Below are 5401 nucleotides of genomic sequence, written 5' to 3'. Positions count from 1 at the left end.
AGGTAAGGCCCACTGTACCAGCCACAGTGGATGGTAAAATATTTAATCTAAACAAGCTTAGGTAAGGCCCACTGCACCAGCCACAGTGGATGGTTAGGTAAGGTCCACTGTACCAGCCACAGTGGATGGTTAGGTAAGGCCCACTGCACCAGCCACAGTGGATGGTAAATTTTAGATTCTGTATGCGCATTTTACACGAAATATTTTTAATAATAAATCTTTGTTTTATTCTTTTTAAAGATCTTATCACACATCTTAGAATAAGAAAATGGGATTTCCTGTTACTCTTTTTACTTATTTTTCATGCTTAATTTTTTCGCCTCATATCGTCATGCAAACACGTCTCTGTGTATAAAAACACAAAACAAAAAAACAATAAAATTATTCGATTGGTCAATCATATACCTCCATTAAGTCAATCTTTGCATTTTCCCATCCATTAAGTCATCAAAAGATGTGAAAAAAATCATAAACGGTAGGATATGTAGTCGGAAAGTCTAGCCCTAGTTCAACGCACAGATAATCGCATCTCACCAATTGCCAGTTAATATAAACGATGATAATCACGATAACGTCACCGTTTGGTTCTTAATTGTTTCAAGTTGAGAATCAGAAAGTCGAGGAATCCATGAGAATATCGAAACGCGCTTCAGGCGGACAGAATGAAACATTGATTACTATCTATAATTTGCTCATATATGCTTCAGGGCAATTTTTTTAAAGGCATATTCAAAAAGATGTGTTTTTGACATTTTCAAGTCAAGTTTGAAGCATCAAGACATGGATTTGTTTTGTTTTTTTCTCTCTGAACTATAGCAGTAGGGTATCATCACGAATTTTGAATGTTTGCATAAAGTTCTAAATGACAGCATGGATTTGTATCATTATTATTTTATATTTGCGAACTGTAAAACGTTTGATGTTTTGTTTGGTGATAAACATAAAGCTACATATAATGAAAGGGCTATCTATGCTCTGCTCACGGCGAGTATCGAAACCTAATTTTCAGCGTTACAAGCCTTCAGACTTTCCTCTGAGCTACAGGAATGGGGGACGTTACAAAAATAATGTGAATGGCTGCATGGACATGCCTCCCCCTCCCCCAGTGTCTCATTGATATATTGGATATTTGTACAAAAAAATATATTTTTCTAAATATTGAGATTAATGTATATTTTATTGCAGGAATAATGTCTAAGTTTAGATAGACACTTAATCCGCAAAAAAACAACAGAATTTATAAACTTAGAATTTAGTCAAATACATATATCCATATAGCCAACCCATTGTGTAGCTTTGTGATTAGCAACAAACAAAAGAATGGACATAGTTTAAACTCATACGAATAGAGAGAGACAAAAATTGTTCCATTTAGCGCCATCTACACAGTTATATAAAGTAGATGAACTATTTCCTTTTGCCTATTATAAGTTTTTTTTTTTTAAGGAAACAAAATAATTTCTAACTAAAAATGAGAAAATACTGAGTAGCGATAATTTTCTTATTTACAAACTTTTAAACATAAAGCAACTTTATATACGGACAAAAATCTGGCATTGTATATTAGGGTTAATTACACATTTCAATCATTTGTTAAACTAGGTAATTACAGGACTGCTGAGACAGACGTTACCGACCTGAATTCCTTTTTTTTTCCAAAGGATATGGGTGACCTGTAAAGGTACCCGTAAACAAGGCGTTCGATTTTCTAAAACAAAAGAACAGGCGATAAGACAGTTATCACTTCAATTACATTAGTCGTTTCGTTTATATATATATTTTATGCCAGCCCAATAAGTGGTATCTTTTCTTCTAATAGTAAACAGTATCGCAAAAGGTTTTTCTTCATTAATACCAACACGTTAGAAAGCAGTCTCGAAACCTTTAAATTGACATGGGCATTAAATGACAAGTTTTATTACGGTACTTTAACTGTAAGTGGAACAAGGTAATAAAAGCTAGTAAAAGTACATATCTGTAACCATTAGAATCGCGCTTTATCTATAGATATCCGCATGAAAAAAAAAAAAGCTCAACCTTTTTCCTATAAAAGGTCAAACACGTTTCATCCTTTGTTTAATATATATCTGTATATTGTAATATATTTAATATATATTGTAAAATATATCTTACATAATGAAAAACGTCTTTGCTTTGATTTTTCGCTCGTGCAAAGCTTCACATGAGGTGTTTGCGCTAACCGTCCCTAATTTAGCAGTGATCAACTAGAGGGAAGGCCGCTAGTCAACACCACCCACCGCCAATTCTTGGGCTACTCTTTTATCAACGAATAGTGGGATTGACCGTCACATTATACTCGACTGAAGGTGCGAGCATGTTCGGTAATGGGGAACTGAGCCCGCGAGTCGAGCGTCCTAGCCACCAAGCCCCGAAAAACAAAAGCTGCTGAAAGAACGTTTCTGTCCTCTCTATTAAGGCTTGTAAGGAACAGAAGATTGTAAAGCGGTGTTTATTTTCGGTTTTCATTGTTTCTGTACCCTATGGCTTAGTGGAAGCCTAACGGCCTACAACACTAGAAGCTGGGTTTCGGTATCCGCGGTGGGCTAAGCATAGATAGACCAATCTGTAACTTTGTGCTTAACAACATACAAACAAACAAAAAAACGTTGTTTCTATAGTAACACTGAGAAATATAATTTATGACTTTGATGTCTCGATGTCTATATTTCTTTATAAAGTAACAAAATTAATTGGTTACACCATTACAAAGGTCCATTTCTATATTACAACTAAAAATTATAATGTAAATTAAAACAACAAAAAAGAAAATGCATATTAATAAAATCCACTTAACGCTTGGGTCATTACATATGGTTCTCTCTGTATTGGTTGTGTGTTTTGTAGTTTCAAGATTTAATCTTAATTAATAACTAATGATAAAAGATCTTAGAGTTTTAAACGGTAAACTTATATATTCTTATCGAATTTTTAATTAACAGATGATAAAAGGAATTGTGATTGTTTAGATTAACTTTTAGCGAAAATTGCTTATAAATGTATTCCTATAGCAAAAATTGTAGAGAAAACAACACTGACACACTCAAATGATCATTAATAGATATGTCTATGCATTAAACCAATCTCAAACACGTGTACAATCATGAAAATTGGGGTATTTAATTTTGTTTAAAAAATACACAATACATAAATTGAAGCTAATAACTTGTAATAACATCTGGAAACACTCAATCACATAACCATGTACTAGAGATTTATATGAATAATAAAGTTAAAATATACCACATGGTATTTCACAAGACGACGTTGAAGCGTAGAAGATATGTCCTAGTTCACAAAGTATGTACAGTAGAAGACACGAGTGCCTCTGCTTACTAAAGAACAAGAAAGAACCTAAGTGATGTCAAGAAATTCGGTATATCTTTTAACATCTTTCATCATCAATGTATAGTGTGAGGCTTGGAGCAACCTTGTACTTACAGACGTCTGTCTACCATTATATTTGTTTTTATGAAACCCGCTTGAAACGCCAACTAGTGCAGGACGAGGGAACTAATGTTTTTCAAGCAACTATTTCAACTGCATATAACGTAGCGCAGTTTAACTGGTTGGCTCTGTTTTGAACATTTTAATAATTGGAGCTTTCACTTACAAACAAACACTTGAATAATATCAAACTACCGTCTAATTCTCAAACTTCTCGAACTGTATGTGGTGCTGCTACTGGTGAAAGTTGAGATTAGGATTAGTTTTTAAAATCTTCCGACAAGCTGTGATTCCTCCGCAGCTTATAAAGCATGCCTCTAATTTAGAATAAAGACTAAATTTTAAACTATAAAATATCAAACATGCTAAGTTTAAGATAATCTAACTCAATGTCATTTTACACACACGCACATAAAATTCAATTCACTCTTGAAGCTAAAGCAGACTTTAAGCGTTGCGCTTATTACGCGTCAATTAATATCACCCTAGTGGCCAAAAGTTTGTTTGTTTGTAATTAAGCACAAAGCTACACAATGGGCTATCTCTGTCCGCCACGGGTATCGAAACCCGGATTCTAGTGTTGTAAGTCCGCAGGCATACCGCTGTGTCACTGAAGGGGGGGGGGGCGCCAAAAGTTTAACGGAAATGTCATCACCTTTTAAAATGATCAAATGTACAAAAAAATTAAACGTCATAATATTTTTATTCTTTTAAGGTACACATTCACTGCGTGGTCGTTATGACAAAAATATATTGGCTAGTAAATAGATTTTGTTTTTTAAATAATCGATCGTTCATTATCTTTTAAACACAATTAAAAAAGTTCTGTAATCAAAATGTTTGCAGAGAACGGAAAAAAATTGAGGATATACGCAGATATATTCCTTTTTTTTCATACTGAATTAACGTCACAGTTAATCAGTGTAAAATATTTCACCTAAACTAGTTCGTAAATAAAGATAAAAAAGCGAGTATAAAATGTACCTTTATGACCGCTCGTAAACCATTTACTTTTCTTTTTAAAGCAAGTTCCAAAACACCTGCTATAGTGGCATGAAGTAATGACGGCTTAGCCATTAGAAACTGTCAGAGACGCAGTACTTCCTAGAAAAATAACCCCAAACAAAGCAGATCTTCACGTTAGTTTTACTGCTTTAGATATACTACTGGAATAGAATGAAACACCTCTGAAAATCTAGACTTCAAGGTGATTTAAAAGTCGTGCGTCACCATGACTTTTCTAAGTTCTGCCCTTACAACTGCCCCCAGCAATTAACAAAAACATTTTTGATTGTTTGTACCCAATGAGCTTAATTTGTGCCTTGCCCATCAGGGTTATCGAAAACCAGTTTCTAGTGTTATAAGTCCGCAGAATTACCGCTGTGCCACTGAGGGGCAACATTTTTGATCTGGCTTTTTCGTGTATTAACACTTAAATAACATGGCTAGTTAGGACTAATATTGCATATCACATACAATTTGAAATTTAACACAGTGATTCAATCATGAAGAACTAACAACTGGATGCTTCACTTACACTACTTACATGGATAACGTTAACAAAACTAGTACATGACACTACTTACATGGATAACGTTAACAAAGCTAGTACATTACACTGCTTACATGGATAACGTTAACAAAGCTAGTACATTACACTACTTACATGGATAACGTTAACAAAGCTAGTACATTACACTACTTACATGGATAACGTTAACAAAGCTAGTATATTACACTACTTACATGGATAACGTTAACAAAGCTAGTACCAATAGTGTATTTCGCTTATTTCGTTTTCCTTTAAGGCCACTCTAATTATACTTATACATATCGGACGGCATCATATCACATTCCTCAATTTTGGAAGCATTTGAATAACAAGCATAGGTTTTAAATTTACTATTGAACGTCAAAAAAAAAGATGATAAACTTG

The sequence above is a fragment of the Limulus polyphemus genome, unplaced genomic scaffold (assembly GCF_000517525.1).
Source record: "Limulus polyphemus unplaced genomic scaffold, Limulus_polyphemus-2.1.2 Scaffold5333, whole genome shotgun sequence".
In the NCBI taxonomy this organism is placed as follows: Eukaryota; Metazoa; Arthropoda; class Merostomata; order Xiphosura; family Limulidae; genus Limulus; species Limulus polyphemus.
This window is presented reverse-complemented; position numbering follows the sequence as displayed.